General features: G+C 51.1%; 1 long non-coding RNA gene across 1 annotated transcript; it reads left to right on the top strand.

Moving 5' to 3' along the window:
* Nucleotides 1-18,298: 18,298 nt before the first annotated feature.
* LOC128314846 (uncharacterized) lies at nucleotides 18,299-22,826 on the top strand. Its single transcript, XR_008296980.1, has 2 exons — nucleotides 18,299-22,230; nucleotides 22,600-22,826. It is a non-coding gene; the product is annotated as an uncharacterized LOC128314846 (long non-coding RNA).
* Nucleotides 22,827-23,378: the final 552 nt, after the last annotated feature.

Here is a 23,378-nt window from a genome sequence, read left to right as displayed (position 1 = left end):
TTCTTCTCTCATTATGAAAATCCTAGACGGCATCTTCTCCCAACAGAAGGCTGTTTCATCTACACTGGAAATCTGGTTAGTGAATCCACCTTCGTTCGTATCTCAGCCTGACCTTCTGGATAACCCGCTGCAGCTTCTACATCAGCACTTGCTGCTTCACCTTGTCCTCGTATGTTGGGGAGGCAGCTTCTCTCCTTAAACCTCATGAACCAATCTCCGCTAGCTTCAGACGTTTCTTCTGTGGCTTCCTCACCTCTCTCAGCCTTCACAGAATTGAAGAGCGTCAGGGCCTTGCTCTGGATTAGGCTTTGGCTTAAGAGAATGTTGCAGCTGGTTTGATCTCTTATCCAGACCACTAAAACCTTCTCCATATCTGCGTTCAGGCTGCGTGACTTTCTGACTGTTTTTGTGTTCACTGGCGGAGCACTTTGGATTTCCTTCCAGAACTTTTCCTTCGCATTCGCATCACAGCCACGTTCCTTGGCTATTTGTTCCACAAGGCCTGGCTTGGGGCCTTTCTCAGTTTTTGACACGCTTGCCTCACTAAGCGGAATCACTTCTACCTTTTCACGTAAAGTGAGAGACGTGGGAGTCCTCATTTCACTTGAACGCGTAGAGGCCACTGTAGGCCTCTTCACTGGCCTGATTTCAATATTATTGTGTCTCGGGGAACAGGGAGGCCCGAGGAGAGGAAGGGGGGAAGGGGAGGGGCTAGTCGCTGGAGCCGTCAGAACACGCACATCTTTCGATTAAATTCCCCATCTTTTATGGACGCGGTTCACGGCACCTCAAATCAGTTACAGCAGCAACATTCAACAATCTCTGATCACGGATCGCCAGAACAAATAGATTAACAACGAAAAAATTTGAAATACTGCGAGAATTAGCAAGATGTGACACAGGGATGCGAAGCGAGCAAATGCTGCAGAAGAAAGGGCGCCGATCGACTTGCTTAAAGCAGGGTCACCACGAACCTTCGATTGGTAAAAAAAAAAAAAGAAATGCAGTATCTGCAAAGCGCAATAAGGTAAGGTGTGCTTTACTCAAAAAATATTTGAGGAACGAGCAAATGAACGAGTCTGCTTACATGATGACGGATAAAGTCGTTGGGCTTTGTACTCAAGTGATCGGTCCTCTTCCTTCACCACCAAGCCTGCCAACTTCCCCCTCCCCTCTCCTTTCTCCTTGGCCTCCCTGCGAATACCCTCCTTTGTGGCTCCTGCAGGAGCAGGAACTTGGGCGTGGAAGGTCCTGAGAGCCCCCTGTGGGACCTGCCCATGATGCTCCAGAGAAGTCCCAGCTCCCGGCTGTGCTGCGGCCTCACTCTGGCTGGCCTCTCTGAGCCGGCCACTCACCCCTTTGTCCATATCCAGCCATTCCTCAACTCCTGGCCCATTGTCAGCCTCCCTTTGGATCCAGGGACACTGAGCGTCTCTGGCATAGAAACAAAGACACAGGCACGTCTGAGAGATCTGCAGGGATTTTCCTGAGAAAGCCTTACCCTCCGGGGGAGGGGGGGGGGTGCTCAGCTGTTCGGAGCTCCTGCCAGGTCTCTTTGGTCTGGAGCTCCCCCATGGAAGATGAACAGGCATAAGGCAGCTTGTGTAGGGCTAGGGTGGGCAGGGCCTGGAGGAACCGGACAGCCCGGTCTGGAGCAGGGCAGCCTGGTGGAGGGCAGCTCAGCACCCCCAGGCTCTACAGGCAGTCCTGAAACCCAGAGAGCAGAGATGACACCAGGAGGGAGCCAACTGCAACGCCTTCTGGGGCCAAGCTGATCCACGCTGTGCAGGGTTGAAGCTGACTGCAAAAAGGAGTGAGCTCCCCGTCTCCGTGACTAAGAAAGCAAGGGTCTGTCAGGGGCAGAAGAAGGCCTTGGGAGCCTCTGCCAGCCCTGAGGACTCTGGATCCCAGGGATGTCCCCATGAAGTTCTCAGGGAAGCCCTGGTGTTGCCCCAAGCCCGATGTGATGGGGTGTAATACTATGATGTCCCAGCAGAGGGCAGCATGTGGCTGCCACACAGTCCTGGAAAGAGTTGCTGGCAAAACCCCAAACCTCTGGGACTCAAGGAGGTCCAGAGAGGCCCAACAGACCTGGCTCCCTCCCAGGCCTGCCCATGAGACCACTCGCCACCTCCACACCCACGCCAGTCCCTAGCATCTTGTTTCTAGATTGGATCCTTTTGGCAACATCTCCGTGCGTGGGATTGTTTTAGCCCCACCCAGGTCCAAAGTCACCCCTCAGTGGCCTCACCCATGCACTAAGTCAGACTTGAAGGTCCCACTCAGGTACTGTCACTTCTCAGTGACCCACCCAGGTCCTAAGTCACAAGGTGTCCCTCGGCAGTCTGCTCTGAGAGCCCGGGAGGTGGGCCGGGCTGTGCCTGGTCAGCTGCCATATCCTACCTTGAGGACACTAATTTCGCATTTATCAATTTCCACTGTCCGTTTTTCTTATGTATTTTAATCCAAGGCATTTTGAGTCCTTCCTCCCACAGCCCTGTGAGGAGCTTATAGGCCTGGCCTTGCCCTGCCTGTGCTCAGGAAGATCTCACCCCGGCTCTGACACCAGGTTCAGGGTGAGCACAGCCCGCACACGGTCTCCCAGGAGGCCGCGAGCCTCTAAAAGCAGCTTACAGAGGAGGAGCGATGTCTCAGGGAGGGGACTGCACTGTGTGACCCTGGGGACTGCCTCACCCTGACCCTCAGGCTCCTCGTCTCTCAGGTTTGCCATAAGGAGGTGGTGGCAGAGAAGCAGCCACGTCCACTGATGGGGGGTTGAGCGTGAGTGGTCACAGCAGCCTCTTTCTTCTCCTCAGGCCCATACTACAGAAGTAGAAACTGAGAACAGTGAAGCTCGGGGTCTGTCTCTGGCCACACGGCTGAGCAGAGGGGCCCAGGAGCCAAACCCAGGCCAACTGATTCCAGCAACCACATGTTCGCGAGGGCCTTCTCTCAGTCAGTCCTGCACCTGCTAAGCTGTGTGACCTAGGGTAGAGTGCCTGCCCTCTCTGGGCTTCTACTGGAAATTCAGGGAGGGTGGGAGTTCAGTTCAATCCTTACCTCCCCAGAAAACAGAGGGGCACATTCAGATTATTCACAAACAAAGACTTCACTGATGTCAAATCAGACCCTAAGCGAGGTAGGTGTTCTGTACTTGGTGCACGGTAGGGGTTCAGAGGGGACACTGCTGCTGTTTCACCATGGTAGTGACCATGGTCATCAGTGAGCTGGCACCAGTCAGATCTTGCTCTCTGAGCACCCTCCCTCTTCCTCACCTTGCTCTAGGCTTACTGCACAGGCAAATGAGCCAGAGGCTGCCACCATCCCTGTCCCTGGGGTCCCCTGGGCTGCGTGTGACCCGGTCCAGGTGGTCACTGCCTTCCCCAGAGGCGAGCCCAGCTGGGCAGGGTCTCGCCCTTCCTGAAGCTTCCTCATGGTTCCCCTAACCAAAGCATCAAATGTCCACCCCAGGCTTCTTGAACCAGAACCCCGGGGCAGGTCCAGCCCTCAGGGTGTTAACAGCCTTCCCGCGGACATCCTTGCAGCCCCCATTAGGGAGACACTACCTCTCGAGAGGCAGGAACACAAGCTTTGGCGCCGATGGAGCAAAGGATAGTGTAATGCATGCCCTGCACTTCCCAGAGGCCAAGCTCCCTTCCTGCTCCGTCACCCCTCCCTCCCCAGCCATCTGGGGCTTTTTCTGCCACTCCAAGGCTCCAGGTAGGCCCCAGTGGGGATGCTGAGGACACAATCACCGGCCTTTTAGGAACGCGTGTTTGTGAATGAAGCCTGGACGTCTGCTTGCAGAGAATGCTGAGTGAGCCTTTCGGGGCTGGCAATTTGCAGAGCAGTCCAGATGTGGCAGGACAATGGGGGTCTGATTGGCAGGGGAGCAGGAAGGGCCAGCAGCTGCAGAGCAAGGAAAGGTAGGGTGTAGGAGGGGGGCGGCACGCAGGAAAATCTGCAGGGAGGTAGGAGTCCTGCAAAGGCGTGGGGCGGGCCAGGTCTCATTCTACGGCCCCAAATAAAAGCGCTGACCCAGCTGTACCGGAGAAAGGCCTGGGCAGGAGGCAGAGGGACTGGCGTGAGAGAGGAGGGAGGCAGCAGGCTTCTCCTGAGAACTCTGTAATTCATTCATTTATCTGTGTACTCATTAAGTCACTCATGCATGCATGAACGCCTTTGGAAGGCATCATCATGAAATGGCAACAGCTCTCAAGGGCCATTCAGACTCTGTGGTTTAAATTCTGGCTCCTGCACATATCTGGGTCCTTCTGCCCCAGTACCCACATCTGCGCCATGAGCTTGGTATGACGCTAAAAAAAGGATCATACAGGTAAAAATGCTCAGCACCACCCTTGACTCTTAGTAGGTGCTTACTAAGCATGGGCTCAGCTTTCCCGTCTCCTCTTTTCCCTCTCGGTCATTCTGACATCTTTTGAGTAGCTAGTATGTATCAAGAACGGACCTGGCCAGTGGGAGACAGACAAAGGCAAGACCCCTAGACCAGGCTCTGGCTCTTGAGAAGTTCACAGTCATGGAGGCAAAGGATGGCGAGGGACAGTCCTCTAAGTGACATCAGGGAAGGGGTAAATGGCCATCCATTTATTTGCTCATCCCTTTAGTTATTCATCCAATTAAAGGTATTATGTCATTGCCTATGAGGCGGCACAAAGCAAGGCCCTTCCCACAAGGGATTCACAATCTAGCAAGAATCCAGTATGTTTGGAACACAGAAGTCAAGCAACTGACAGTACTGGGAAGGCAGCACAGAGGAGGTGCCGTATGAGCTAGGTTTTGAAGGATGCGTAAGAGTTCCCTAGGGGAAGGAGACAAGAAAGCACACTCCCAGAAAAGAAACAGGACAAGCAAAAGCATAGCAGGCTTCTGGTACTTGGAAAGACTGTCCTAGCAGAGGGCAAACCTGCTTGGCTCTAGACTCAAAATACATCCTCATGCCCTCCGGAGACACGGAAGAAACACCGGCTGTGGTCTGTGACCAGTTCTGGGCCTTCAGAGATAGTTCTCATTTACTGAACATCTATTCTCTGCCTAAAGTCTCCCAGGCCTTCGTATACGTGGCCTCCTTCCATGCTTGCAAACCTTTGAGAGTGGTCTGGTTTTCTCCTGGCTCAGGAGGAAGTTGAGGCTCCAAGACAGAAAGCGACTTACCCGCTAATACCACTGGTCGGGAGAAGAGCTGGGGTTTGAATCCAGATCTGCCTAACTCCAAAGCAATGGTCTTCCCCTGCCCTGCATTTGGACCTAGATCCGCTGTCCTCCGGTCACTAAGTCCTCCACATGGGATCTTCGTTCTGTCTGCTGGCGCGTTATGCAAGCTCCGCCCCCCCTCCCCCGCCCCCCCCCCCCCCCCCCCCCTGCTCCTGGGCCTGGGCCTGGGGGCTCGAGCCTCTGGCCATGCTCCTGGGCTGGCATGAACCCTTCCGGATTTCACACCATCGCCCTTCACCTTTGAGGATCTGGCCTCAGCCCCTCCCTCTGTGAAATGGGGCCTGGCCCCTCAGCTCTGCCATTCCTGACACCCCTCTCCCCCACCCTTTGCCTCCGCATCTGCAAAACCCTGATAAACCATCTCTGGGCCTTTAAGGGCTTTTTATTTCTCCAGCCACGCTTTTCTCTACATTTTAATAAGCTGCCTGCAAAATTGGTGATTGATGAGTAAGAATGAGGAGGATGTGGGGCTGAACATTTTTTTCCTCGGAATCGCTTCTGGCTGCGCACTCGACTTTAAATTGATTAGTAACGTGCGGGTCCAACATTAATTATCAGCCATTTGTCACCGGGGAAGGCTGAGGCCTGAGCCCTGCTTGCAGACCTTGTCCTCATGGCCAGCTCCATGGCACTGTGGGAGATGCCCAGCTGCCCTTCGTGGGCACCGAAGGCCCCGGACACTTAAGGCCCTTGCTGAGCTCGGCCCCTGGAACCCTGAGCACCGTGGCGGCATCTAGAGGCCGAAACTGAGCATCCCAGGGTGATAGCGCTCCTGATGCGTGCCTGCCCCCAGGTGGCTCATGGCCTCACCAGACCCTAGGCTGGCTCTGAATAAGGTTAAAAGGATCCCAGAAGACCCTGGAATTTCTTCATTCAACCAACACAGAGCAGCTATTACATGCAGCCATTTTCGGGGGCAGTGAGCAGTGAGCGAGACAAGGTCCCTGACTTTTGGGGAGGCTGATAACAGAATCATAGGGAAGTGCAGCAATGTCGGGGGGGGGGGAAGCTAAGATCTCTGAAGAAAAGCAAAGCTGGTAAGGTTGGAAGGGCCAGGAAGAGCGCGAGAATTACCCATTTAAATAGGGGTTGGGGAAGCCCTTGCTGAGGAGGGGAGTGAAGGAAGGAGCCGCAGAGGTATCTGAGGAAGAACATTCACGGCAAAGGGAGCAGCAGTGCAAAGGCCCTGAGGTAGGGGGAAATGGATGATTAGAAATAACACTTTGCTCCAAGAACGAAGTCGGTCACAAAAGACCACACAGAGCGCATGGTCCCATTTATAGGAATATTCAGGACAGGCGAGTCCACAGAGACAGGAAATGGGTAAGTGGTTGCCAGGGGCTTGGAAGATGGGGGTAATAACGGGGAATGACTATTAATGGGTATAGGTTTATGGGTGATGCAAACATCACAAAAGTAGACAGTGGTGATGGTTGCACAACTCTGAATATACTAAAACCGTTGCCTTGCTTGCTTTAAGCGGGTGAGCTTTCTATATGTAAATTACCTACCGACGAAGCTGTTGCACAATGACTATGTCACATGTCAGGTAGCCAACAGTGCCCTGAAGGAGAAGGAACTGGGATAAGATGGGGAGGGGGGTTAGGAGGGGACACTTGAGCAGAGACCTGAGTGGAGTTTCAGGTCCAGGAATGGGTGCAGCTGGACTAGGCTGCCTGTGTCTGCCACCTGGGGAAGTTGATGCCAGAGTTGGGCACGTGGGCGTGTCAGACTCCGGCCTGGGGGTGCTGACAAGTACTCAGTGGGGTGGGAGGGGATGCCGCTTCAGGTGTGCTGGATGGCATTTCACGAGAATCTGATGTTTTAAAACCACTAAGACTTGCATCCTCTCAGAGCTAGTGGGACAAACGCTTTTCAGGCTCAGGTCCCTCGGGTGGTCACGGAGGTCACTACCGTCCTCTGTTCAGAAAGAGCGGAGGCGGCACCAGGTAGGGCTTACGGGTAGTGGCCATTCTGTGCCTGAGTGCTGGCCCAGGCATCCGTAGCCCTTAGAGGCCCCGCTTAAGTCACATCACTGGCAGAGCTCGATCTTTTGGGAAGCCAAAGTCAGTATTTACAGGAATGAAGCAGGCCAAGGTAAATGGGACTTCTCCCAGATCACCCTGGGGCTCCAGCGCTGGGAGGGCTTCTTGGCCCTAAGTTTTAGGAAAATAGCCATCAGTGTTCCCCAAAAGGTCTCCCTTGGGGCAGCTTTAGATACCAGGAAAGTCCCCTCAACCTCAAAGTGCTCCCTGTTCATGCCCAATTCACCTTGTCTCCCTATAAAAGCAGAACCAGCAATGAAGGAGGTGGTTCTGGGCACAGGGCTCAGCACGTGCAAAGGCCCTGAGTGAGGTAGGAGTGGGCCTGGTGTGTTCCAGGATCAGCGAGGAGGCCGCTGTGCTGGTGCAGAGGGAGTGATGGGGACAGTTGAGGAGGGGTAGTCAGAGGACTGGCTGGTGCGGGCTTTGGATGGGCTTGGCCTTTACTCTAAGGTGGGAGCTTTGGGAGGGCCCCTCTGGCTTTGTGCTGAGAACAGATAGCAGGGTGGCAAGGGCAGGAACAGGGAGGGCAGGGAGGAGGCTGGTACAAGGGGCCATGGGAGAAGACTTCCCCATGATCTTGAGTGAAGCTCCACCGACTCCTCCTTAGCATAGAGTGGTGGGGGAGATCAAATGAGACAGATAAAGACCATAGTCCTCCTTCCAAAATGAGGTTTGGCTGGCTCTTTCCTCTTCTGTCTCTATACCAGGCTCTTCCTACATCTAGGCCTTTGCACACACTGTTCCCTCTGCCCAGGACACTCTTCCCTCTCTCCTCATCAGCCTGGTGAAACTTCATCCTCAAGTCCTAACCCCTTGGGTGTTGGGGTGGTTTCCTCTGCTGGGGTTGGCAGCCCAGGGTGAGGCATTTCCCCTCAACACACACAGAGGGCTTGGACTTTCAGTGCAGACCGGCCTCCAGGACATCCCCTTGAGGCCCGCCCTCCGAGCTGGGACAGAGCCAGGGGCTGAGGACACCAGCCCCTGAGGGTTACCTATCCTCAGGTCAGTGGTTTGGGACCGGTGGAGGGGGTGGCGGGCAGACCCAGCACAATGCCACCCAGTGCGGGTAAATCCAGCAAAGCCCAGAATTCTGGGCCAAGTCAGGTTGTGTCTCTGGCTGAATTTTTGCAAAGCCTCACACTCTGTTCATTGATTAATTGTACAAATGTTTACCGAACCCCGGCCTAGGCCCTGGGGATTGGGTGGTAAGTAGGAAAGACAGTTCCTGCTACCATGGGGGTAGGGATAGACGGGAAGCTTGTGCACAGGTGCACACTCAATACTTGGAGAGGGCACTACGCGCCGTGAAGGTGTCTGGGGATGGTCCGGGAGTGTTTCCCAAGGAGGTGACTTGTGAGCTGAGACCTGGATAGTGACAAGGCACCAGTCATGCAAAGACGTGGGATACTAGTGGTTCAGACAGGGAGTGGCCAGTGCAAAGTCCCTGAGGCCAGAGAACACCCTGTGTACTTGAAGAGCTGCAAGGGGAACGGAGTGTCTGAAGGGGAGTGCCCCTTCAGGGGAGGTAGAGGGGGAGGCGGGGCAGGTGTGATGGGGAATCTAGGTTTTGGGCAAAGTGCAAAGCATCGTGTGTTCCAAACCAGCAACATGATGTGGTTTGTGCTTATAAAAGCTCCCCCTGCTGAGACGGTAGAAAGGAAACGGAGACCCAGGAGGCCCTTGGGTGGATGGGCAGTGTGATGCCTGAAGGGCCACTGGTGCTAAAAAGCCTGGAATTGGGGGGGAGGCGGTGGAGATGGAGGCTGGAGATACAAACTTAGAGGCCATCTTTCAGTTTTATTGTTTCAGAGATAAACGCTTATAAAGCCCAGCGATCAATAAGCAGACTCACACTGGCCATCTTCCCCACCCAAATCCTGAGAGAGCATTTCACGAGTAAGTGCTTTCAAAATGACTCTGGTCTAGGGAGGGAAGGAGGGGGTGCGGTGAGACAGGAGCCCAGGCACCAGCCGGAGCTTGATGAAGTCTGCCCACGCCTCAATGGCATCCGCTCACCAGGGGCAGTGTGAACAGTCACCTGCCTACATTCTAGAGCAGCGCAGCCCAAGATGGGCCGGGGCTGGTGAGCCAGGCCCTGGGCCCAGCCCTGCTGTGGTAGTGCGGGGACACCAAAGGAATACAGCCACGGCCGCTCCATGAGCTGTGGCAAAGCCCTGCACTGGGGGCTCGGTTTCCTAGCTGTGTGGCCTTCAGCCCTGGCCAAGCGTCTCTGAGCTTTACTTTGTTTATCTGTGTAACGGGCATAAAATTACGTGTATGCCGCAGGGACTCCGTGAAAAGGAAACGAGCAGATCCACATCACTGGTTCTCCGCAATGGTGCCGCAGTCCCCTGGGGGTGTGGGGATCTGAAATTTGGGGGGTATTTGTGGATTGCCACGGTGATGTCTGTTCGCATCACAGGCTACTGTTGCCAACTGCAGGCCACCGGGTCCTCCCCCCTCAAGGCTTCTGCACAGGAGGTTCTCCCTGAAACTGTACCTGCTCCTTGTGTGTCGCACCCACTAGAGTGTGAGCTCCAGGAGGGCTGAGACGCGGGCCAGGGTATTTACTAGCGTGTACCCAGCACTGAGGACGGTATTTGTCACAATCCACTTAACCGGACAATAATACCAGGGGTCAGGAGTTTCCAGATGAGGAAACTGAGGCAGGATAGGAGCTCCTCTGATGAGGACCCCAAGCAGAAACGCGGCGGGCTCCCCAGCTCTGAGCCAGAATCAGTACCCCGGGGCCCCACTGGGAGGCTGTGGGCACCTCCTCGGCCCCTCCCTGACCCATGTTCCCAGTGCACCTGGGGCCGATCAGCTTGGGGAAGGGGCCACATCGATTCCTGTAACCCGCCTGAGCCGGAGCTGTCTGCACGCTCAGAAACCATCGGCTTCCCATTAGGCAGATCAGTAGCTTGCACTGGTTTCCAATTGTGTTTCCAGAAATTCATCTCCCAGCCACCTTTTTAATTAACCCCCCTCCACCACACCTGGGGCACAGATAGATCACCCGCCCTGGGCCACCTCTGCAGACCACAGACCACGAGGCTCCGCGAGCCACAGGGGAGCTGCAGGTGTGTTTAAAGCTGACCAGCTGCTTCCCGGTCACCGCAGGAGCTGACCCTGCTGGCTGGATGCCATCCAGTCTGTCCCCTGCTCCTCGCTGAACCCCCGTGGAAGGGGCTGGGTCCTCCCTCACAGAAAGAAAGCACGTGATGAGAGGCCAAGGCACTGTCCTGAGGTCCCCCAGCTGGCAAGAGCTAGGACAAGTGCACCTTTGAGGCAGGCAATTGGCAAAGCGCTCCCCAGATGCCGCAGGACAATGGGGTCTGGCTGGCAGGTGAGCAGGAGGGGCCAGCAGCTGTAGGTTCAGGGCAGGAAATGGTGGAGGGAGTGTGATCCCCAGGAGCCTCTGCTTTCCCACACCTGGGGTCTCCTGGGTATGCCGCACTGCTCACCTGTCTACCCCTCCGGGGCCTAGCACCCCATCAGTGTCTCCATCACTGCTGCATCCCTGGTGCCTGGCACATAGTAGGTGCTCAGTAATGGCCGCTAAATGAGCAGTAAATACTTGCCGCACTTTGCCCTGGGCAGTGTTCCCAGAGCTTCTCTAAATGACCTTATTTCAATTTCACAGCTGTCCTCGAGGCGGGCATCACTACTGTATGCATTTTATAGGTGGGAAGACTGAGGCCCCGAGAGGTTAAGTGACTTCCCCAAGGTCACACGGCGCGTCGGCGGTAGAGCTGCGATCTGAACTTGACTCTGGAACTGCACTCCACGCTCCCTTACCTATTCCCGGAGGCCTCAGCTCTGAAGGGCAGGAACTGGGGCCTGTGCCCCATGGAACCGCCACCATATATACCATCATGTAAACGTGTTTGCTGAGTGAAGAAATGAGTGAATTATGCACTCCTTGTCCTTTAAGACACAGTACAGTCAACCAGTCTGCTGGCACAAATCTGGAGTGTTTCTGGTCGGGGATGAAGGGGAGAGAGGAGTGAATCTCCTGGGGGACCCAGAGGTGACAAGCCTCTCAGTAGTTCCAACTCGGGGGCCATTACTAGGGACCCTCTGATCTCACCCCACCTCCTTCCTCAGCAGTCTGTTACATAGGGGTTCTGTGTCATGTATACAGAGGGCACAGAGCCATGATTTGGTTTTATGTGGTGTCTTAAGACTTTCCAGTGAGATAAGTGGACTACTGTTGACCCAACATCTGGGCAAAAAGAGCCTGCTATGCGTGGTCATCCAAGTCAGCTTCTGGAGGTGGCCAAAGTGAGACATGAAGGGAAGGGGGCCATGATGGACCCTGCACCTGTGGCCAGTGAGAGCAGGTGAGTCCGGAGCCAGGGCAGAAGGGAGGAGGGGGACAGGAGGGGGGAGGGTGGGGTAGGGAGAGCTGGGACATCCACCGGCTGAGGTCTGGTCCCCAGTGGGTGCACAGGAAAGAGAGGGTGATAGCCAGAGTGTTTCCACCCAGCTCATTCCTTCCCCACCAGGTGGGCAGTCCCTGCAAGGGGACCCGGGGCTCCCACTGCCCACACGCCATTGTGACCCACTCCCGGCGACCCCGCTGCCCACACCCCATTGTGACCCAGCCCCGGGGCTCCCGTTGCCCACACCCCATTGTGACCCACCCCCCGGGCTCCCGTTGCCCACACGCCATTGTGACCCACCCCCAGGACTCCCGCTGCCCATACCCCATTGTGACCCACCCCCGGGGCCCCCGCTGCCCACACGCCATTATGACAATGACAAATCTACTTCATCTCAACCCCGCAACATATATGCTGGCAATCATCCTCCACGCTTATGGCCTGCCCAGATCCATCTAAAGGGTCTCATGGCTGAGGTTTCATTAAACGGCAAGAAACGGCATATTCGTGGCAACAGCTAGCCCCTCAAGGTCCTGGAACCTTGAGTCCTAGAGTAAGTCTCCAAGGAATTCTGGCTCTCTCCCTAACCCCCTCCCAACCTGAGGGTATATAATGAGCTGCCCGTCACGACGCCAGTGCAGCTCTCCCTGCCCATGGACCTGTCCCCGTGCCTTAATAAAATCATCTTTTTGCACCAAAGACTTCTTCACGAATTCTTGCTTGGCCATCGGCTCCAGACCCACGAACCCCCCATCACTCCAAAACTTCACCACCTCCACCTTGTGCTTCCTACAACTCCAAATCCAGCAGGTCACTATCCCACCGACACTCCTCCAGCCTGTGAAGCTGTTCTGGATCTGGTCCCACCCGTCGCCCTGGCCAATCTCCTGTGCCATGTCCCCGGGCTTCCTGGAGCTCAGCATCGTTCCCTGCACTTAAAACGCAGGGACGGGGCTCCTGGGTGGGCCTCAGTGGCTCAAGCGTCCCACTCTTGGTCTTGCTCAGGTCACCATCTGTTTTGTGAGCTGATAGCACAGAGTAGACTTGGGACTCTCTCTCTGTCCCTCCCCCACTCGCACTGTCCCTTCTGTTTCAAAACAAACATTTAAGTCCCTTTAAAGTTAAAAAACAAAATAAAATAAAGGCACGGACACGTGGCTCTCTTATGGCTCTCATTTATTTGCATTTTTTTGGGGTTCTATTTTATTGTTCTTTTTGAATAAATTTTTGAATTTATCAAGAGCTTTGAGAACCTGATTTTTTGGCTCTAGGGACATCCTCCCTGGCTGCCTGTATTCACTGCTGGTGTTGGAGTTTGTGGCTGGTGAGTTGCATCTGGGCCCGCTAATCGTGGTCCCTATGCTGGTCCCTTCGGAGGTCGGACTACTCCGTTCTGAAGACAGGCATGTGGTGGAACAGGTTGGGATGGAGCCCCACCAGTGGACTCTGTTTGGTGTCCTGATCGTGGGCTGGCTAGTTGTCAACGTGTACCACATGTTTTCACTCTCCAGGGACATGAAAATCAAAGCACTGCGTTCCCTGTTTTTGATATTTCGTTCCGCTTCCCAGAAGACTTCCCCCTCAAACGGCTCAAACTTGGTGGCCAAGCAGTACCAAACCACCCCCAGGTTCCAAGGGTCTGCGGAAGGGGTGTCCTCCCTTTGCTGCAGGAAGAGTCGCGGGGCAGAATAAGGGGGGCTGTCCCAGAAAGTGTGGAGTTTGTAGCCAGCAAACTGGATGCTCAGTCCACCCCCTGTGTGTTTTACCTTCAGCTTCTTGTCAAAAAGCAGTGTCTCCAGCTTCTGATACTCGCCGATCATACCTTGTTGGTGGCAGTACTCCACAACCGATAACAGCTGGCAGAATTTGTCTGGAACCTCCTCCGTCACTTGGCGATGGTGCGTAAAATCATCACACAGTTTGTCTCTGCTTACATATTTTGAAAGGAGGACTAACGTTTTCTTGGTGTTGATCACCTCGAGTGACACGACAATACTTGGGTGACTTGAGGTCTTCATATTCTGGGCTTCACGACAAAGTCCCTGGAGGCCAGCGGGGTCCTTCTGGGTTTTCCTGATGAGCTTCACATCAGACTGCTTCCCGGTTAGGATGTGCGGGGCCAGCTTCATCGTGGGGACGCTGCCCTCACTGGTGGTCTCGGGGATCTCGTAAATACAGATGTCCTCCTCACCAGCGGTAATGGCCTTACGCCCTGAAGGATGGTGACCTACTAACTATACTAACGCTAAATAATGCTAATTACACGGACTATGCTAACCAACAATACCAACCTACAAAATTTGCCAATACTAACAATATGAACTATACTAACAATATGAACTGTACTAACAATATGAACTATACTAACTGTACTAAAACGCTAACACAAAAGAAACAAATGAAAAACACACACACGCGCGCACACACACACTCACACACACACACACACACACACACACAAAGAAAATGAAGGGAGGAAATGAAGAAAAATTGAGAAAAAGAAAAACTAAAAAAGGAGAAAAAAAGAAAAAAGTAAAAACAGAAAAAGGCAAAAAAAATTGGGAGAGAAAAGGAGTAGAGAAAAAAGAAAAATGAAAATAAAAAACTAAATAAACAAAATGAAAAAAAGAGAAGTTGAAATCAAACTAGCTAGGGTCAAAGGCCGACAGGTCACCAAAGCTTCCTGGGCTGTAAAGACCAAACACCCAGCCGAGCCAGGGTCTTATATAGACAGGTCTTGCCATGACTTCACAATGGGGCTTTGTGAGGGCACAGCAAGAAATGGGCCAAGTATGCAATCATGGCTGGGGATGTCTGAGACCACAGTGGTTTCCTCACTTTTTATTCCCAAAACCCCTTTACTCAATAAAAAAAAAAGACCCCCAATGGGCTTTTTGTTTGTTTGTGTGGGCTTTTCAAGATTGATATTTACTTTGTTAGAAATCAAAATCTATAAGATGGTTCAGTGGCCTTTCACTTCAAGTTTAGAAAACTGTAATTTTGGCTTGTATAGACCTCGTAATGTCTACACTTAAAATACCCAGTTCCTGGTCTCAAAACGGTGCTACAACCTATAAGGAAATGTTGTGTTGTGTAAAACACGATAAGGCTCATTACTAACATCTATAAAGCTCAGAGGAAGATTGCTTTTCATCATATTTTCACTGATAAGGTTGTGAGGAGACTTCTCATCAGAAACCTTGGAGGCTAGAAGGCATGGGTTCATGTGTTTAAAGCATTGAAGGAAAAAAGCTGTCAAGCAAGAATCCTACATTTGGGAAAACTGTCCTTCAAAAATGAGGAAGAAATGAAGACATTCCCAGATCAACCAAAGCTGAAAGCCTTGCCCTGATGACTGGACCGGCCCTGCAGTGAAGGGGGTCCTTCAGGTTGAAATGAAAGGGCACTGAACAAGTAACTCGAAGCCTTCTGAAGAGATAATCTCCGGTAAAAGTAAACAGACAGACAATTTTGAACGCTAGTACTGTTATCACTTTGGTCTGTAGCTCTACTTTTTGTTCTCTATGTTAAGAGACTGATATATTTAAAAACCTAATTATTCATCTATGCTTTTGGACACAAGATGCATAAAGATGTAATTTTGTGACATTAACAACTGACAGAAGGTGGGGTCAGGGCTGTAAAGTAGCTGAGTTTTCATGTGTTATTGAGGTTAAGCTGGTATAAATTGACACTACAATGTTGTAACTTTAGGATGTTAAAAGCAATCCCATGGTAACCACACACAACCACACACACACACACACACACACACACACACACACACACACCACAGAACATACACAAAAGGAAATGAGAAGGGAATTAAAATGTTTCACTACAAAACAAAATCAACTAAATGCAAAAGAAGATAGTCATGCAGAAAATTTGAGACAGAAAGCAATTAAGGCATATAGAAAACAAAGAGCAAACCACAGAAGGAATTCCTTCCTTATCAGTAATGACTTTAAATGTAAGCAGATTAAACAGATTAGTGAAATGGATAAAAACATAGGATCCAACGATCTGTTACCTACAAGGGACTCAGATCCAAAGACACAAAAAAGTTGAACATGAAAGGAAGGAAAAAGATAATCCATGCAAATAGTAGCCAAAAGAAAGGGTGGAGTGGCTGTAATAATACCAGACAAAACAGACGTTAAATCAGAAAATGTTACAAGAGACAAAGAAGGACATTTTATATGAATTAAGAGGTTCAGTACAGCAAGAAGAAAAAATGAGAAACATTTACACACATAATGAGAGGCCGTTATCGACAGAACTGAAGGGAAAAATAGTTCTATAATAATCGTTGGAGCCTTCCATATCCCACTGTCAATAATGGACAGGACAACCAGACAGAAGGTAAGTAAGGACACAGAGGATTTGAAGAACACCATAGCCCAGCCAGATCTAACAGACGGGCACGGGACCCCACCCAACAATAACGGCACGCAGGACCTTCTCTGAGACAGTCTTTGCATTAGGTCACGAGTTAAGTCTCAGTAGATTTTACAAGATAGATATCATACAAAGTATCGTTTCCAACCACAAGAAGATGAAGTCAGAAATCGGTAACAGAAGGAAGAGTGGAAAATTTAAAAAGCTGTGAAAACTGAAAACACACTCTCAAAGAACCAATGTGTCGAAGAAGAAATCACAGTGGAATGCGAAAATACGTAGAGGTGAAGGGAAATGAAACACGACGCGTCAAAACTCCTGGAAAACAACAAAGCAGTGGCGAGGGGGAAATTTATAGCTGTAAACGCTCACAGTAAACATCAAGACAGATCTTAAATCAACACCATAGACGTGCAACTTAAGAAACTAGAAAAAGCCAAAGGTAGCAAAGGGAAGGAAATAATAAAGATTAGAGCGGAGATAAATGAAACAGAGGCTAGAAAAACGAAAGAGAAAATCAATGGACCCAAGAGCTGGTCCTTTGAAAACACCAAACTGCCAGCCGGATTGCCGATGGAGGCAGAGAAGACTCAATGACCGCATTGCCACTGACTCCTTACAGACGTAGAAAGGGTTAGTTAGAGTGCTATCAACAAGTGTATTCCAGCTAATTGGAGAATCCAGATACAATGGACCAATTTCTAGACCTAGAAAACCTACCAAGACTAAATCACAAAGAAAGAGAAAATCGGAAGAGATTCGTACATAACTAGGGAGGAGATTGAGGCTGTAATCGAAGACCACTTGACAAAAAAAAGCCCCGGATCTGACAGCCTCACCGGTGAATTCTACCAAACATTGGAAGAATTGACACCAATCTTCTCAAACTCTTCCAAAAAATTCAGGAGAAAGAACACTTCCTAACTAATTCTATCAGGCCGGCATTGCTTTGATGCACCCTAAATATCTCTGGGCCACCTTCCAGGCACCAGAGGAGTTTTCTAAAATATCCAGCCAGATGAGTTATTTTCTCAGTGACAAAAGAGACCTTTCTCTTGTCTGTGGAAAGAGAGGACCAGTAGTGTCTCCAGAATCAGGCTGAACATCTATGGACCTCTTCTGAGAGCCTCCGTCCACAACGGATGGGCCACACCGCAGACCGGACACAGCTGAAGCGGGGCAGGGGGTGGGGTGGGGGAGGGGAAAATTCACGGAGGTAACCTGGGCTTCAATTGGTCTGTCAGCTGCTTTGACTGCTTTGGGCATCTTTGAATACAACAAGCCATGTCCTCGTTGGACCCTGGGAAAGGACAATCTATCTGCACATCCAGCCCTATGGGCTGGAGTCTCCCAAACGAGGCCATCGTTTGTTTTTGGCAACTCTGCTCCACCACAATATTCATCAGACTCCTGAGAAAGACGACCGAAGAAGGGATCCATAAATGGTAAGACCATCTCGCACTTAGCTGTGTTTTGTAAAAGGGACATATTAGGAAACTGGGCCTTTAAGCTTTTGCTTGCACCCTGTTTGTGGAATGGTACGCGTGTCTATGTATGTTGTAAATGTGAGATAGTTTCTCTACCTCCGGGTGGTGGTTGTGAAAATGAATTTGTAAAAGTGCTCTGCTTAGCTGGTTTGAAGGCAAGTGCTTGTAAGAACTGGGTGTTCTAGGGGCGCCTGGGTGGCTCGGTCGGTTAAGCGTCTGACTTCAGCTCAGGTCATGATCTTGTGGTCTGTGGGTTCGAGCCCCACGTAGGGCTCAGAGCCTGGAGCCTGCTTGAGATTCTGTGTCTCCCTCTCTCTCTAATCCTCCCCCATTCACGCTCTGTCTCTGTCTGTCTGTCTGTCTGTCTCTCTCTCTCTCAAAAGTAAATAAACATTAAAAAAATTAAAAGAAAAAAAAGACCTGGGCGTTCTAAAACTCAGAAAGATAGAAACTAACCCCAGGTGTCTTTCAAGTTCAAGTGATCTTGGAAAATATTTGGTATGAAAGCTGATGTAACGTTTGTTTCGTGAAAATGGGCATAAGTCTTTAGAATTGCCAACATTAAATATGATAGTTTCACTCTGCTTGTGTTTCCTGTAAGTCAAACCAGCTGTTGGCGTTGTGACTGTCACAAAATGTGATGGAAAAGAAAAAGACGTTAGAGCCCTGTCCAATGGCTTCTGAAGCTTTATGGGCAAGCGAAGGACAGACAGATATAAATAATTTTAATAAATGTAATTAAGGCTACTTGAAAAAATAAGGGAAAAAATTCTGTATTCAGTGAAAGTGAGACTGGTTATTCAAAGAGGGAAAACTTGGGGTACCTGGGTGGCTCAGTCTGTTGAGCATCCCGCTCCTGACCTCTGCGCAAGTCATAATCCCAGAGTTGTGGGATTGAGCCCCGTGTCAGGCTCCAAGTGGAGCCTGCTTGAGATTCTCTCTCTGTGTGTCTCTCTGTGTCTCTCTCTCCCCCCCTCCCCCGCTTGTGCTCTCTCTCTCTCTCTCTCTCAAACAAAATTTTAAAAAAAACAAAGAGGGGAAAACGTAGGACAAAATCTGAAGGAATGCGAAAGGGAAAATTGCAGAAGGTTTGCGAGAAGGGAATCTTTCGAAAGAAATGCTATGCATGGTCGGGGCCGAGATTCTGGAGTTTCGCATGTAAGAAACAAGTTTATGAGGGCAGCGATCGACCCCCGGGGAAGAGAAGGGGGAGGCAGAGAACGATGTCAGGCAGAAGTTGAGCAGTGACACGTCAACGGAAGCCTTAGCCGACTCTCTGAGCAGTCCCGAAAGTTGGACTGCCCTTCGGAAGCATCCAAACTTAGGTGAAAGGGGCTGGCTCTTCGTAAGCGTCTTTGGATGTGACCAGCTGGGCAGCGGGCAATGCCCTTGGCAAGGCCGCTGCCTACAGTCACGGCGATCCCTGATGATGTCTGAGCGTCGAAGGCTGTAGGCAGCATTGCTATGGCTGGGAGACCTGGGTTCCTGCCGGAGATTCTGGTCAGCACATCCCAACACCCGTCACAAGGACTCAGACCCATGCAGTGCCCTGGATGTCCTTGTCCAAATAAGTATGTATCAACGTGGGAGGTGACACGGAGGAAGAAAGAAGGGCCTGCATATCTTTTTAAAAATTCATCTTGTTGCAACGAATGAGTTTTAATATCCAAAGTACAGCGGTATAAGACTGGAATTTGGGTGTTCTCGCTGTTCATGTGACAGAGGCTTCTTAGATGATGGGTCCAAATTATCAACAGAGGTTTTTCTTTATCTTTAATCTGCCTAGTAAAACAAAGTTTCTATGTCTTGTCTTTGTTAGGTCTTTGCTTACTTAAGAAAGTTGAATCTGCTCAGTGTTAAGAGAGCTAAGGTTTGCTCACAGCTCCATTTACCTTGCTGTCTGCATTTACCTTGAGAATCTCTTCTTGCCATCCTGGCTAAATAAGTATCCTGTTTTGTAATGATCTGTAATCCTATTTAGGCACGTGTTTTGAAACCTTCTGGTATTTCACCAACTTCCAAAACCCAGCTTGGGAATGGAAGTCTTTTTGACGAATTAGGCTTATTCCCTGGTGTGTCAAATGACATGGGAGGCATCATCAAATAAGCGATGAGGAACCTTCTTAGGCTTTGTTGTATGGGTGATCGCTCTAAGTGTCCTAGAGATTTTATAAGATTCCTAAGGTTTTCATATGTCCTGGTATAGCGTCATCGCTTGTAATCCTAACTACTGAAGTATCGTGTGTCACAGAATCTCCCTGCCAGCTGCACTGCATTGACAAATACAGCTCTCTGATCCCTTCAGGATCATAAAGCTAAGCTTAGTAAGAATTCCCGGAACTAATGGGGAAACTGCTTTCAAACAGACACTTGTGTAAACATTGCTGGTCCTCTAATGTTTGCTCTTCTAAATTTCAGTCTGCCCATGACATTTGGCAGATGTTTGGTAAGTAATTTCTTCATAAACAGATAGGAAACATTTATCCCTTTCTCCCTACCTGGTACCACCAGAATTCAAAACTCTCAGGGAGTATTCTCGTACTTTCACGGCAGTGTATTTATTTGCAGAAGGTCGATACGAATCCGTTCTCCTTGCAACAGGACGCCACTGGAAACATTGGCCGTGTTGCCAAGGCTTTGACTGGAATGTCATAGTTGAGGGAGCTATGCCTAGACTCAGCTACAATCAGAGAGCTTTAAGGAGCTAATTAAGGTTGACTTTGCCGAGCCAATGAAGCCCCTTGGAAAACTTGCCTCGTACCTTGCTTACAAAGTTTCCAGCAGCCCTACCAGGTGAATAAGGAAGGTCGTCACTTCCTGGCAGGTGCAGGAACCTCAGGGTATTTGGGGGATCTCGAGAAGAGAGGGAGCCACCCACACCTATAGGTATGGCAGGCAAAGGCTGATGGCCAGTATTTGGCTTGGCTTCTTTAGCCTGACAAGGCTGTTAAAAGTTCAATCTGACATTCCTTACGAAAAGTTCCAGCGAAGCAGATTGAACAACCAAACACCTGTATGACCAATCACCGTTGTGATGGCGCTTGTGTAAACAGGCCCAGCTTCAACTGGACAATTTCACAAACAAATGTGTCCTAATCTGGCTATCTTTGGTGGAGATGAGGGTGGTTTCAGACAGAGCGATTGTTCCAGTAACACACCTGTGAAAATGTAAGATCATAGTTCCGATGAACCGTCTTGGAGGGTTCGTTGGTTGTCTATACACCTGGGCTGGGTCCTGAATTCTTCTGGTTTCCTTGAATATCTGACCCTGACTCTCCAAACTAAGGTTTCCAGTTTTCTCCCACTGTGTTGACTGGAAGCACTGAGAGCGAACACTGCTTTTCCCTGAAGCCCCGCAAACCGAAGCCAGACCACCCGAGGTACACGTGAGAGAAAAGTGGCCCAGTGATCTAAGGGCCACTCAGAAAGATCACCAGAGACACACGGATAGCTGAACAAGCTGATCGCAGCCATCCCGACTGGACAAGCTGCCATCGGAGCATCCAGACGTGGACGTGTTCACGGATGGGGACAGTGTCACGGGTCAAAGACAAGGAAGAGCTGGGTGCAGTGGTGACCCATCAGCTATCGTCCGCTGCGGAAGACGCCACAAAGTGGACCGACTGCCCAAGGGAACCATGCTGGCAGCCCGTCAAAGACTCCAAGACCCTCTGGAAGAGCTTCCGTGCCAAAGATAGACTTAACTACATATCAACCCCAACGTCCCTTGGAGGACCAAAGAGGAGTTAAGTGAGGAGTGGGGGTTTGGACACCGCGCTGGCATTGACACCGGCTGGAAATAGAATGAATCCTTACCCTAGAGCATCTGATGAAAGAAATAATTAGCCACATTCCTCGAAGCACCCGTTATGGGAAAGATGCCACTCTCCAGTGGATCCAGAAGTATACTGCGGGCTCCGATTTCAGCGAAATGCTACAAAAGGCAACGCTTGTGCGAAAAACAATCCTAAGACTGGGTGCCCACAAGTTCTCAAGGGTGTACAACTGAGACGCCCCAAACCTGGGGAAGACCGGCACACAGCCTTTCCCAGAATGCAAAGAACAATGGGAAATTCTCGGGGTTTGCTTGTATCTGCAGACACCTGTATCAACGGGGTTGAGGTTCCTCCCTGCTGTTCAGAGAAGGCCTCGGGAGTGGTCAAAATGCTTTGAAGCGAGATCATTTCTAGGCTTGGAGTGCCGCTAATAATTCAGCGTGACAATGGAGTGACAACCACAGCGTCCAAGGCCTTGGGCATTCAGTGGAAATCACACGCTTCCTGGAGACACCGAGAGAGTGGAAAAAGGGAAAAAAAAGAACTTTGGCAAAGCTCTGCCAAGAAACCCACTTCACTTGGGAACAACCTGTGCCATCTGCCCTGCTTTGGGAAAGAGTGGTCCCTAGAAGAGGGCTTGGTTTCAGCCCCTGTGGAATGTTATATGGAAGACTTTCTATGTTCTTTTCGTGACCTAGGAGTTGCTGGCGGGGCTCCCGCCAGCGATTTGGATACTATCAGGTACATCCAGGGCCTGAGTTTGCTTCCGGCAGGCTGATATACCTCACAGATGTGTCTTCACGCTGCCTGAGTCCCTTGGTGACATCCAAAGGTGTCACTAAAGATGTCACTAAAGACCTGAAGAGCGGGAGCCCAGAGGACCAGCTCCAGCCTCACTGGACAGGTCAGACCCTGCGAGGTGCCGTTGACCCCCCACTCCCCCGAGACTACAGGGAATTGAGCCGTGGATTCACACTTGAATGACAAGAATCCACAGGTTCCCTACACCTGTCAGCAGGGAGGAGGTCGAAAGGGACCCGGCTCAGACCAGTGAGCCTGTGCCGGACCTGAACCTCTGACGCAGGGGAACTGGTGCAAGGGAATCAAGCCATGAGGACAACATGCTACCTATTGTTCTCCAGTACCCCTAAAACCCTAGACACAACATGGTACAGGAACTATCGACCAAAGTACAAAAATCCCGGTAATGCAGAACATTCCTTTCCACCCCAACGTTTCCACTAGTCTCACCCCAGTCTTCACCCCACCTCAGCAGGAAGTAACGGCCGCGGCCGGGTCGTGGTCCCAATACCCACAAGAATGAGGACGGATCAAAAGACCCTGGGGACTGAAAAGGGTAACCAAAGGGTTAGCAGCCGCAACTTTGTACCCTGACCTTTTTCCTTCGCCACTAAGTACCCCTGACTCTCCTCCTCTAGGGAGGTGGATGTGAGGCTCGCCCTCCTGCCTTGCAAGAATAAACTCTTGCTTTGCTTTATACTCCGTGTCTCAGTGATGGTCTTTATGCGCATCAGGCAGATGAACTTGGGTCCACTACATACGGCAGGCACTCAGTAAAGACCGCTGAACCCACGTGGACTCTGACACTTGGAGAGTTCAGTGTCTGGTCCGTGGTGACACAGGTAGGACGAGGAGAAGGGTTTGATTTCAGAACTGTAGTGCCTCTACTCCCATCCACAGTGCTAAGAAGTTTCTGCTCTGCTCCCAAGGCCACCTGCTCAGCCCTCAGCACAGCACCTCCGTGGCCCCAGCCCCTGTCCCTGCTTTGGAGCCAGCTCCCCATTCCGACCTGGAGGTGACGGACAGCTCAGCCCTGTTTACCCAGCTCCACCAACATCCCAGCCTCATCTGCCAACTTTGGCCATTTTCATACCACCTCGCACACAAAATAAATCGCACGCTCCCACTTTGGGTTTGGGGGGAGAAAAGGCCCAGTCAGTTAATTACAAAGGCTGCCTCGCCTTGGCACGGGGTGGTGGGAGAGGTTCACAGGAAAACGGATTAATTTGGACTCATTGCTTTCCCTTCCAC

This window comes from Acinonyx jubatus, chromosome A2 (genome assembly GCF_027475565.1).
Source record: "Acinonyx jubatus isolate Ajub_Pintada_27869175 chromosome A2, VMU_Ajub_asm_v1.0, whole genome shotgun sequence".
NCBI classification, from domain to species: Eukaryota; Metazoa; Chordata; class Mammalia; order Carnivora; family Felidae; genus Acinonyx; species Acinonyx jubatus.
The sequence above is the reverse complement of the archived record's forward strand: the minus strand, read 5'-3'. Positions and strand labels throughout refer to the sequence as shown.